Source organism: Bufo gargarizans, unplaced genomic scaffold (genome assembly GCF_014858855.1).
Source record: "Bufo gargarizans isolate SCDJY-AF-19 unplaced genomic scaffold, ASM1485885v1 original_scaffold_2034_pilon, whole genome shotgun sequence".
In the NCBI taxonomy this organism is placed as follows: Eukaryota; Metazoa; Chordata; class Amphibia; order Anura; family Bufonidae; genus Bufo; species Bufo gargarizans.
Genome location: NW_025334613.1, coordinates 229,350 through 243,415, shown reverse-complemented (window position 1 = coordinate 243,415; position 14,066 = coordinate 229,350).

The window sequence follows — 14,066 nt, the reverse complement described above, 5'->3', positions numbered from 1 at the left end:
CACCGGCCCTGCGCAGATCCTCCTCATCAGAGAGAGTTTTTTTCGACTTCCTGTAGCCTGCATCCTCACGGTGTAAGCCCCTTATGCCTCTTCCTTTTCTCGGGCCACAGCCTCAGCTTGTATCTGCTGAAACTGCAACGTAGCATCTACGAATATATGTTCCCTGAGAGCCTGGCGGAGAGAAGCGCAACTCAATCCAAGGACGAACTGGTCCCGAGGATTTGATCTCCATTTCCAAAGATGTTAGCACCGTTGGCCTATCTCTTCCGTACATGTGACCAGATCTCCTGGAGGTCGTTGGCAAATTAGGGAATAGTCTCATCTTCACACTGGAAGCGAGTGAAGAAACGGGACATAAAGCTGCAGGTTCTGGTCAATTCTCCGTAGAGAATCGAGAATATAGCATTCAGTGTCTTCCTTTCTTCTTCTGGACGTAGCATGACAGTGCATCTAGCATCCCCTCCCAAGGTGTTCAGCGCCACATCTAATTGTAAATGCAAAGCCAAGTTGTACAACCTGAGGGTGCTCTTAAGGTGTGCGGCCCAGACTTCTAACAGCATGTTTTGGCCATCAAACCACAGTAGCTGATTCAATATTGCCCCTGAGGGCAAACACATGATCGGAGCCTTTTCCATGGCAGGAGGGGTGATGGGGGCCACAGCCGGAACTGCCTAGGTTGGGTTCTGCAGGGCGATCAATGTACTCTGATCGCAGCGCCAAATGAAGGAAAACAGAGGACTGGGGCCACAGGTGGTACACGATGCCACACAGACACAGGCAATGGTTCTTTCCCAGCAGTTGAGTTTACTGAACAATGTAGTGAACAAGAAGCTGAGAATATGTAAAACAGATGGGTAGCAGAGAATAAACCTACAGTAAATGTAACACTGTCTAACAATAAACCAGTAACTGTGATGTTTTCCCCAAAGTCCATTAAGCAGCCTAGCTGCACTTGTATGTTCCTGGACGAGTTCCTCGTTGGGGTGCACCCCAAGTATTGCACAATACTATTTGTAATCCACAGGGAAATTATGTCTGTTTCTTGTACTTTAATCCTTACTCCAGCTCCCAGCATATAACACCCTATGAGCAGCCAGTGAGATAGGAAGGTGTCAGCGTATGAGTCCTTTAGGGCTATGCATTAGCTTGCAGCCTGTACACCGCAATGTAACTGTACTTGGAGGTTACTGTATCACCAAATGCCACTTCAACAGTGTGGTGCAATGTGACATGGCAAAGCCACAGTTACAGTTCCTTCAGCAGGTTTTTGGTGTTTTTTCTTATTTCCTGGTCCACTCCAGAACTGGATCCTACAGACACGACACTCCTAGGGTCGTCGCTGCAAACCTCCCCTTTGTGCTGTCGCCAGTCTCCACCATGAGCCGGTCCATTCCCTTCCAGATTCAGGAGAGATGATCCCTTGTGGCTTCCAGCAGCACCAGGCACAGCCTCCGTCTGCTCACTTCCTGCTTCTAGAGGAACCACCTCCCCTTACACAGTGAGAGTGTGATGCAATAAGTCATTTGCTAAGTGCAGAGTCAAACCTGCATATTCAGTTTGATATCACACTTGTAAGGGTCCAAAACAGCCCATAAATTAGCTATTTTCCAACTTAGCAAACTAAACAGGTTATTAGTATTCCTCTGATAGGCAGTCCCAATGTAGACCTTTATCATCTTATCCTTTGCTGCCATCTACTGACCAAAGTGAGATGTTGCAGTAATTATACAATTTACAAAATAGCAGAGCAATACATTTAAGGTCACTTGCCACACTATTAAAAGATCAAGTTACTTTTGCCACACGGTAAATGCCATTAAAAAAAAAAAAGAAAAGAAAAGAAAAAAAAACTATGATGAAATTGCAATTTTTGCCCACCTCATTTACCAAAAAATGGTCTAAAAAGTGATAAAAAAAAAGTTAAATGTACCCAAAATTAGTACCAAACACACTGTCCCACAAAAAATTACCCCATACATAAGACAATCGTCCAACAAATAAATAAAAAATATGACTTTCAGAAAAGGGAGACACATTTTTTGGTTATTTTGCCTCTAGAGTTGAGCGAACACCTGGATGTTCGGGTTCGAGAAGTTCGGCCGAACTTCCCGGAAATGTTCGGGTTCGGGATCCGAACCCGATCCGAACTTCGTCCCGAACCCGAACCCCATTGAAGTCAATGGGGACCCAAACTTTTCGGCACTAAAAAGGCTGTAAAACAGCCCAGGAAAGGGCTAGAGGGCTGCAAAAGGCAGCAACATGTAGGTAAATCCCCTGCAAACAAATGTGGATAGGGAACAGAATTAAAATAAAAATAAATAAAAATTTACCAATATCAATTGGAGAGAGGTCCCGTAACAGAGAATCTGTCTTCATGTCAGCAGAGAATCAGTCTGCATGTCATAGCAGAGAATCAGGCTTCACGTCAGCCACCACTGTAACAGTCCATTGGCATATATTTAGGCCCAGCACCCAGGCAGAGGAGGGAGGTCCCGTAACAGAGAATCTGGCTTCATGTCAGCAGAGAATCAGTCTGCATGTCATAGCAGAGAATCAGGCTTCACGTCAGCCACCAATGCAACAGTCCATTGTCATATATTTAGGCCCAGGCACCCAGGTAGAGGAGAGAGGTCCCGTAACAGAGAATCTGTCTTCATGTCAGCAGAGAATCAGTCTGCATGTCATAGCAGAGAATGAGGCTTCATGTCACCCACCACTGTAACAGTCCATTGGCATATATTTAGGCCCAGGCACCCAGGTAGAGGAGAGAGGTCCCGTAACAGAGAATCTGGCTTCATGTCAGCAGAGAATCAGTCTGCATGTCATAGCAGAGAATCAGGCTTCACGTCAGCCACCACTGCAACAGTCCATTGTCAGATATTTAGGCCCAGGCACCCAGGCAGAGGAGAGAGGTCCCATAACAGAGAATCTGGCTTCATGTCAGCAGAGAATCAGTCTGCATGTCATAGCAGAGAATCAGGCTTCACGTCAGCCACCACTGTAACAGTCCATTGTCAGATATTTAGGCCCAGCACCCAGACAGAGGAGAGAGGTCCCATAACAAAGAATCTGGCTTCATGTCAGCAGAGAATCAGTCTTCATGTCATAGCAGAGAATCAGGCTTCACATCAGCCACCACTGTAACAGTCCATTGTCATATATTTAGACCCAGGCACACAGGCAGAGGAAAGAGGTCCCGTAACAGAGAATCTGGCTTCATGTCAGCAGAGAATTAGTCTGCATGTCATAGCAGAGAATCAGGCTTCACGTCAGCCACCACTGCAACAGTCCATTGTCATATATTTAGACCCAGGCACACAGGCAGAGGAAAGAGGTCCCGTAACAGAGAATCTGGCTTCATGTCAGCAGAGAATCAGTCTGCATGTCATAGCAGAGAATCAGGCTTCACGTCAGCCACCACTGTAACAGTCCATTGTCATATATTTAGGCCCAGGCACCCAGGCAGAGGAGAGAGGTCCCGTAACAGAGAATCTGGCTTCATGTCAGCAGAGAATCAGTCTGCATGTCATAGCAGAGAATCAGGCTTCACATCAGCCACCACTGTAACAGTCCATTGTCATATATTTAGGCCCAGGCACCCAGGCAGAGGAGAGAGGTCCCGTAACAGAGAATCTGGCTTCATGTCAGCAGAGAATCAGTCTGCATGTCATAGCAGAGAATCAGGCTTCACGTCAGCCACCACTGTAGCAGTCCATTGTCAGATATCTAGGCCCAGCACCGAGACAGAGGAGAGAGGTCCCGTAACAGAGAATCTGGCTTCATGTCAGCAGAGAATCAGTCTGCATGTCATAGCAGAGAATCAGGCTTCACGTTAGCCACCACTGTAACAGTCCATTGTCATATATTTAGGCCCAGGCACCCAGGCAGAGGAGAGAGGTCCCGTAACAGAGAATCTGGCTTCATGTCAGCAGAGAATCAGTCTGCATGTCATAGCAGAGAATCAGGCTTCACATCAGCCACCACTGTAACAGTCCATTGGCATATATTTAGGCCCAGGCACCCAGGCAGAGGAGAGAGGTCCCGTAACAGAGAATCTGGCTTCATGTCAGCAGAGAATCAGTCTGCATGTCATACCAGAGAATCAGGCTTCACGTCAGCCACCACTGTAGCAGTCCATTGTCAGATATCTAGGCCCAGCACCCAGACAGAGGAGAGAGGTCCCGTAACAGAGAATCTGGCTTCATGTCAGCAGAGAATCAGTCTGCATGTCATAGCAGAGAATCAGGCTTCACGTCAGCCACCACTGTAACAGTCCATTGTCAGATATTTAGGCCCAGCACCCAGGCAGAGGAGAGTGGTCCCGTAACAGACAATCTGGCTTCATGTCAGCAGAGAATCAGTCTGCATGTCATAGCAGAGAATCAGGCTTCACGTCACCCAACATTGGAACAGTCCATTGGCATATATTTAGGCCCCGGCACCCAGACAGAGGAGAGGTTCATTCAACTTTGGGTTGCCCCGCAATATAATGGTAAAATGAAAATAAAAAGAGGATTGAATGAGGAAGTGCCCTGGAGTCCAATAATATATGGTTAAGGGGAGGTGGTTAATGTCTAATCTGGACAAGGGACGGACAGGTCCTGTGGGATCCATGCCTGGTTCATTTTTATGAACGTCAGCTTGTCCACATTGGCTGTAGACAGGCGGCTGCGTTTGTCTGTAATGACGCCCCCTGCCGTGCTGAATACACGTTCAGACAAAACGCTGGCCGCCGGGCAGGCCAGCACCTCCAAGGCATAAAAGGCTAGCTCTGGCCACGTGGACAATTTAGAGACCCAGAAGTTGAATGGGGCCGAACCATCAGTCAGTACGTGGAGGGGTGTGCACACGTACTGTTCCACCATGTTAGTGAAATGTTGCCTCCTGCTAACACGTTGCGTATCAGGTGGTGGTGCAGTTAGCTGTGGCTTGTTGACAAAACCTTTCCACATCTCTGCCATGCTAACCCTGCCCTCAGAGGAGCTGGCCGTGACACAGCTGCCTTGGCGACCTCTTTCTCCTCCTCTGCCTTGGCCTTGGGCTTCCACTTGTTCCCCTGTGACATTTGGGAATGCTCTCAGTAGCGCGTCTACCAACGTGCGCTTGTACTTGCGCATCTTCCTATTACGCTCCAGTGCAGGAAGTAAGGTGGGCACATGGTGCCACCCCGCTGTGACCATGCTTCATCCTCATCCTCCTCCACCTCCTCCTCATCCTCGTCCTCCTCGTCCTCCAGTAGTGGGCCCTGGCTGGCCACATTTGTACCTGGCCTCTGCTGTTGCAAAAAAACTCCCTCTTTGTCACTTTGAAGAGACTGGCCTGAAAGTGCTAAAAATGACCCCTCTTCCTCCTCCTCCTCCTCCTCCTCCTCCTGGGCCACCTCCTCTTCCATCATCGCCCTAAGTGTTTTCTCAAGGAGACATAGAAGTAGTATTGTAACGCTGATAACGGCGTCATCGCCACTGGCCATGTTGGTGGAGTACTCGAAACAGCGCAACAGGGCACACAGGTTTTGCATGGAGGCCCAGTCATTGGTGGTGAAGTGGTGCTGTTCTGTAGTGCGACTGACCCGTGCGTGCTGCAGCTGAAACTCCACTATGGCCTGCTGCTGCTCGCACAGTCTGTCCAGCATGTGCAAGGTGGAGTTCCACCTGGTGGGCACGTCGCATATGAGGCGGTGATCGGGAAGGCCGAAGTTACGCTGTAGCGCAGACAGGCGAGCAGCGGCAGGATGTGAACGCCGGAAGCACGAACAGACGGCCCGCACTTTATGGAGCAGCTCTGACATGTCGGGGTAGTTGTGAATGAACTTCTGCACCACCAAATTCAGCACATGCGCCAAGCAAGGGATGTGCGTCAAACCGGCTAGTCCCAGAGCTGCAATGAGATTTCGCCCATTATCGCACACCACCAGGCCGGGCTTGAGGCTCACCGGCAGCAACCACTCGTCGGTCTGTTGTTCTATACCCCGCCACAACTCCTGTGCGGTGTGGGGCCTGTCCCCCAAACATATGAGTTTCAGAATGGCCTGCTGACGTTTACCCCGGGCTGTGCTGAAGTTGGTGGTGAAGGTGTGTGGCTGACTGGATGAGCAGGTGGAAGAAGAGGAGGAGGAAGCTGAGTAGGAGGAGGTGGCAACAAGAGGCAAAGAATGTTGCCCTGCGATCCTTGGCGGCGGAAGGACGTGCGCCAAACAGCTCTCCGCCTGGGGCCCAGCCGCCACTACATTTACCCAGTATGCAGTTAGGGAGATATAGCGTCCCTGGCCGTGCTTACTGGTCCACGTATCTGTGGTTAGGTGGACCTTGCCACAGATGGCGTTGCGCAGTGCACACTTAATTTTATCAGATACTTGGTTGTGCAGGGAAGGCACGGCTCTCTTGGAGAAGTAGTGGCGGCTGGGAACAACATACTGTGGGACAGCAAGCGACATGAGCTGTTTGAAGCTGTCTGTGTCCACCAGCCTAAATGACAGCATTTCATAGGCCAGTAGTTTAGAAATGCTGGCATTCAGGGCCAGGGATCGAGGGTGGCTAGGTGGGAATTTATGCTTTCTCTCAAATGTTTGTGAGATGGAGAGCTGAACGCTGCCGTGTGACATGGTTGAGATGCTTGGTGACGGAGGTGGTGGTGGTGTTGGTGGTACATCCCCTGTTTGCTGGGCGGCAGGTGCCAAAGTTCCTCCAGAGGCGGAGGAAGAGGCCGAGGCGGCAGCAGCAGAAGAGGCCGAGGCGGCAGCAGCAGAAGAGGCCGAGGCGGCAGCAGCAGAAGAGGCCGAGGCGGCGGCAGCAGAAGAGGGAGCAGGGGGAGCCTGAGTGACTTCCTTGGTTTTAAGGTGTTTACTCCACTGCAGTTCATGCTTTGCATGCAGGTGCCTGGTCATGCAGGTTGTGCTAAGGTTCAGAACGTTAATGCCTCGCTTCAGGCTCTGATGGCACAGCGTGGAAACCACTCGGGTCTTGTCATCAGCACATTGTTTGAAGAAGTGCCATGCCAGGGAACTCCTTGAAGCTGCCTTTGGGGTGCTCGGTCCCAGATGGCGGCGGTCAGTAGCAGGCGGAGTCTCTTGGCGGCGGGTGTTCTGCTTTTGCCCACTGCTCCCTCTTTTGCTACGCTGTTGGCTCGGTCTCACCACTGCCTCTTCCTCCGAACTGTGAAAGTCAGTGGCACGACCTTCATTCCATGCAGGGGACCTCATCGTCCCCTGCATCGTCTTCCACCCAGTCTTGATCCCTGACCTCCTGTTCAGTCTGCACACTGCAGAAAGACGCAGCAGTTGGCACCAGTGTTTCGTCATCATCAGAGACGTGCTGAGGTGGTATTCCCATGTCCTCATCATCAGGAAACATAAGTGGTTGTGCGTCAGTGCATTCTATGTCTTCCACCGCTGGGGAAGGGCTAGGTGGATGCCCTTGGGAAACCCTGCCAGCGGAGTCTTCAAACAGCATAAGAGACTGCTGCATAACTTGAGGCTGAGACAGTTTCCCTGGTATGCATGGGGGTGATGTGACAGACTGATGGGCTTGGTTTTCAGGCGCCATCTGTGCGCTTTCTGCAGAAGACTGGGTGGGAGATAATGTGAACGTGCTGGATCCACTGTCGGCCACCCAATTGACTAATGCCTGTACCTGCTCAGGACTTACCATTCTTAGAACGGCATTGGGCCCCACCAAATATCGCTGTAAATTATGGCGGCTACTGGGACCTGAGGTAGTTGGTACACTAGGACGTGTGGCTGTGGCAGAACGGCCACGTCCTCTCCCAGCACCAGAGGGTCCACTAACACCACCATGTCTGCGTCCTTTACTAGATGTTTTCCTCATTGTTATCGTTGACCACAACAACAAAAATATTATTTGGCCCAAAGTATTGAATTCAAATTCAGGCCTTTTTTTAAAGACACCTAACACTATCTGGCATCTATTTAGGTACCGTATTACACTAATACAGCCACAGCAGTAACCACAGATTTAGCTGACTATAAATTTGAGGCCTAGTATTTAGGTGCTGGGTGACAGGTATAGGTTTACTGATAGAATTAGACTTGGAAATGCACAGTAGCGTGTGTGTGAAGTTATTCAGAATGACCCTATGTGCACCTTGAATCTTATATACCCTTTTAGGGATAGATTTAAAGGAGGTCTGATACAGCAGAAACCACTAATTTAGAGAATTGCTAAATTGGGAATTGTATTTCAACCCAGAACAAAAACTGTGCTTTGACGGACACTAAATAACTTGACCAGCTACAGCAATAACGACAGATTTGGATGACTATAAATTTGAGGCCTATTATTTAGGCACTGGGTGACAGGTATACATTTACGGACAGAATTAGACTGGGATATGGCCAAAAAATAACCACACTATTGATGGTTAAATGCACTTGGTGTGACAGCTTGACCAACCACACTACTGAGGGTTAAATGCACTTGGTGACAGGCGCAGCTTGCCCCTGATGTCGTATATTGCCAAAAAATAACTAGACTATTAATGGTTAAATGCACTTGGTATGACAGCTTGACCCTGATGTAGGATTTAGCCAAAAAACACCTGCACTATTGAGGGTTAAATGTACTTGGTGACAGGCTCAGCTTGCCCCTGATGTAGTATATGGCCAAAAAATAACCAGACTATTGATGGTTAAATGCACTTGGTGTGACAGCTTCACCCTGATGTAGGATTTAGCCAAAAAAACAACTGCACTATTGAGGGTTAAATGCACTTGGTGACACCTTGCCCCTGATGTAGTATACAGTCATGTGAAAAAATTAGGACACCCTTTGAAAGCATGTGGTTTTTTGTAACATTTTTAATAAAAGGTTATTTCATCTCCGTTTCAACAATACAGAGAGATTAAAGTAATCCGACTAAACAAAGAAAACTGAAGAAAAGTCTTTTCAAGATCTTCTGTAAATGTCATTCTACAAAAATGCCTATTCTAACTGAGGAAAAAGATAGGACACCCTTGCCCCTAATAGCGAGTGTTACCTCCTTTGGCTGAAATAACTGCAGTGAGACGGTTCTTGTAGCCATCTACCAGTCTTCGACATCGGTCTGAGGAAATTTTACCCCACTCCTCAATGCAGAACTTTTTCAGCTGTGAGATGTTTGAGGGGTTTCTTGCACGTACAGCCCTTTTCAAGTCACCCCACAGCATCTCAATGGGATTCAAATCTGGACTTTGACTTGGCCATTCCAGGACTCTCCATTTCTTCTTTTTCAGCCAATCTTTGGTTGATTTACTAGTATGTTTTGGGTCATTGTCATGTTGCATGGTCCAGTTCCGCTTCAGCTTTAATTTTCTAACTGATGGTCTCACATGTTCTTCAAGCACCTTCTGATACACAGTAGAATTCATCGTGGATTCTATGATGGTGAGCTGACCAGGTCCTGCTGCAGCAAAGCAGCCCCAAACCATGACACTTCCACCTCCATGCTTCACAGTTGGTATGAGGTTCTTTTCTTGGAATGCTGTGTTTGGTTTACGCCAAACATGTCCTCTGCTGTTGTGTCCAAATAATTCAATTTTGGACTCATCTGTCCAAAGAACATTATTCCAGAAGTCCTGGTCTTTGTCAACTTTATTTCTGGCAAATGTCAGTCTGGCCTCGATGTTTCTCTTGGAAAGCAAAGGTTTCCTCCTTGCACACCTCCCATGCAAGTTAAACTTGTACAGTCTCTTTCTGATTGTAGAGGCATGTACTTCTACATCAACAGTAGCCAGAGCCTGCTGTAGTTCTCGAGATGACACTTTAGGGTTTTTGGAGACCTCTTTTAGCATCTTGCGGTCTGCTCTTGGGGTGAACTTGCTGGGGCGACCAGTCCTGGGCATGTTGGCAGTTGTTTTGAAAGCCCTCCACTTGTAGACTATCTTCCGGACAGTGGAATGGCTGATTTCAAAATCTTTTGAGATCTTTTTAAATCCCTTCCCAGACTCATAGGCTGCTACAATCTTTTTTCTGAAGTCCTCTGACAGCTCTTTTGCTCTCACCATGGTGCTCACTCTCACTTCAACAGTCAGGAGCACACCAAACTAAATGTCTGAGGTTTAAATAGGGCAAGCCTCATTCAACATGCAGAGTAACGATCTACTAATTATGTGCACCTGGTGTGATATACCTGTGTGAGATCTGAGCCAATTTAAGAGGGAATACATGTGAGGGTGTCCTATCTTTTTCCTCAGTTAGAATAGGCATTTTTGTAGAATGACATTTACAGAAGATCTTGAAAAGACTTTTCTTCAGTTTTCTTTGTTTAGTTGGATTACTTTAATCTCTCTGTATTGTTGAAACGGAGATGAAATAACCTTTTATTAAAAATGTTACAAAAAACCACATGCTTTCAAAGGGTGTCCTAATTTTTTCACATGACTGTATGGCCAAAAAATAACCAGACTATTGCTGGTTAAATGCACTTGGTGTGACAGCTTGACCCTGATGTAGGATTTAGCCAAAAAACAACCACACTACTGAGGGTTAAATGCACTTGTTGGCGTGACATCACGAGGTGTACAATTGCACACTGTAATAATTCTTCAGCTCTTAATATGGGTCAGGATCGCCTTTCACCCATGGTGCCTCTTCAGTTTCTTCCACACTTGCTCTCAATTTCACCAAGTAATTTCCCTAAGATATGGGGATTTGCTCATGATCTCAGATTGGGGGACTTGGTGAAATTGGGCCCAAACATTGACTATTATACAACTCTAACTGGTAAATCGGTAGTTGAAATAGATATGATCCAAAAATGGGATTTCGAGAGTACTTGCGCCAGGTTTTTGAGATCGTCCCTTTTGCCTCTTCCAGATCCTACCTGGTTGGAAAACTATGTCCTTCTCCCATCCTCCCCTCCAAAATGCCTCTCGGTGATATATAGACAATTACTGTCTGGTAGAGATATGCAGACTCCGGCTTATTTGAGGGAATGGGAGAGAGAACTAGGTATCACACTGAGTGAACGAGATACAGCATTTGTGCTATCTCACTCCCATGGATTTTCAAGGTGTGTGCGGGTCCAAGAGAACTCAGTTAAGATACTGACTAGGTGGTATCGCACACCGGAATTTCTCCACAAAATTAACTTACTCCCCTCAAGTGAATGCTGGAGATGTTCCAATGGGATCGGTAACATCTCACACATTTGGTGGGAATGTCAGTCACTGAGACATTTCTGGCATGAAATCGAAACCACTATTAATAAGGTATGCCATGTTAATATTGCTCTCACTGCCCCTCTGATCTTATTATGGCGCCCAGAGAAAGACTTTAGACCGAACAAATCCTCGCTAGCTACCCACATGATTACAGCTGCAAAACTCCTTATTCCTATTAAGTGGAGGGAGGTAGATCCACCAACCTTAGCAATGTGGTATGAGAAAATGAATTTAATATGTCGAATGGAAGAGTTGGCAGGATGGGAAAATAATAATAGGAAATTGTTTCTTAAAATATGGCAGCCCTGGCTAGTACATATGGAAGAGAAATATGCTCAGGGAACAGATTAGCGTAGCTTCCAACGAAGTGTATAACTGAGACTGTGTGTTTCATCCAACCACATTCACTCACATTTTATATAGATTCCAGAGGAATAGGTTCAGAGGTGATAATATGAAGACTCAATATTTGACTTCCTGACTGACTTGTTTTTCCCTCCCCTTGTTGGTCTTATGTTTAATGGTTTTCAGGTGATTGTTTTATACTGCCTGAAGTAGGGGGGGGGGGCAGCGACTAGGGGGATGCCTCGCCGGCCAATTTTGTGTTGGTAGCCTTAGGGTACAAAACAGCATGAATGGTAGAGCCACTGGACTCTAGCTTTGTAGGCTATTGCATGATTTTTCTTACTTGTGGCTGGAGAGGACTTGCCCTGCTGGTCAATCCTCGCTCTGCTTTGTATGAAGAACAAAATGATGTACAAGGATTGGATATGTTGTCTTTAATATCAAATGCACTTACCTGATCACTGTATGTCTATATGCGGAAAAATGTTACAAATAAAGATTAAAAAAAAAAAAAAATGCACTTGTTGGCAGCTTCTGCTGGCGCACCACAAGACACAAAATGGCCGCCGATCACCCCAGAAAAAAGTGACTGAAAAACGCTCTGTGCAGCCTAAAAACAGTGAGCAATTGAGTATCAGCAGCTCAATGATCCACAGCTGCAGATCGATCAATTAATCAAGTCCTTTGGAGGAGTTAATCTGCCTAATCTCGCCCTACTGTCGCAGCCGCAACCTCTCCCTACGCTAATCAGAGCAGAGTGACGGGCGGCGCTACGTGACTCCTAGCTTAAATAGAGGCTGGGTCACATGGTGCTCTGGCCAATCACAGCCATGCCAATAGTAGGCATGGCTGTGACGGCCTCTTGGGGCAAGTAGTATGACGCTTGTTAATTGGCTGCTTTGCAGCCTTTCAAAAAGCGCCAAGAAAGCGACGAACACCGAACCCGAACCCAGACTTTTACGAAAATGTCCGGGTTCGGGTCCGTGTCACGGACACCCCAAAATTGAGTACGAACCCGAACTATACAGTTCGGGTTCGCTCATCCCTACTTGCCTCACAAAAAGGGTAATATTGAGCATTTAAAAATCATATGTATCCCAAAATAGTACCAATAAAACTGTCACCTTATCTCGTCGTTTCCAAAATTGGGTCAGTTTTTGCATGTTTCTACTGTAGGGGTGCATCAGGTAGGCTCTAAATGGAACATGGTGCCTAAAAACCAGTCCAACAAAATCTGCCTTCTAAAAACCATACGGCGCTCCTTCCCTTCTCTTCCCTGCCATGTGCCCATACAGCAGTTTTCCACCACATGTTGGGGGGTCTCTGTAAACTGCAGAATCAGGCTAATAGATATTGAGTTTTGTTTGGCTGTTAACCCTTTTTTTTTTTTTTTTTTTTTTTTTAAGTTTTATTGAATAAATCAGTACAATACAAAAATAGAGCAGAAGAGAAGTAAACAAACTCCTCTACTCTTATATATAAGAAAATGGAATACAGGTCTGTCAAATATCAAATATACAGTAGGTATGATAAGCTAGCATCCAAGGGGTTAAGGCTGTTAACCCTTGATGTGTTACAGGAAACAATGGATTAAAATGTAAAATTTGCCCCCCAAAAAAAGAAATTTAGAAATATCATCTTCATTTTCCTATAATTCTTGTGGAACACCTAAAGGGTTAACTAAGTTTGTAAAATCCGTTTTCAATAACTTGAAGAGTGTAGTTTCTGAAATGGGGTCATTTATGGATGTTTTCTACTATGTAAGCCCCACAAAGTGGCTTCAGACCTGAACTGGTCCTTAAAAAGTGGATTTTGGAAATTTTCTTAAAAATGTAAAAAATTTATTCTACAATACTAAGTCTTCTAACGTCCTAAAAAATAAAATTGCATTTTCAAAATTATGCCAACATAAAGCAGAAATATGGGAATGTAAAGTAATAACTATTTTGTGAGGTATCACTATCTGCCTTAAAAGAAGAAAATTTTAGATATTGAAAATTGAATTTTTTGTAATAATAAAAGGTGATTTAAATTGACTCAAATTTACCACTATCATGAACTACAATGTGTCACAAGAAAACAATCTCCGAATGGCTTGGATAAGTAAAAGAGTTCCAAAGTTATTGCCACATAAAGTGACACGTGTCAGATTTGCAAGATTTGCCCCGGTCCTTAAAGAGTAGCTAAAGCTTTGTTACTGTTTTAAATATGTTCTCCCTAATGCCCTAATAAAATTATCTCTAATATACTTTATTAATCAATTTTCGATTTTTACTCCACTTTTTCCTCCCTAAAGTGCACCATTTCCTGTGCTCATAAACCTCAGTTCTCAGTTCTCTGCTGACAGCTCGGCGGTATACGGAGTACGGACTGTGAAGTCTATCAATGGGATGGAGGATTACTAACTCCCTGCATAGCCCATGGGTTCTCTTAGCTTAGCGGAGTAGGCATAGGCAGGAGCGGCTCCGCTCAGCTAATCCAGCATGGTACATAGCTACAGAGTACCGATGTGCTATGCCAGGAGTTAGTAATCCTCCGTACTCCCTGCGCTGCTGTGGCCCCATTG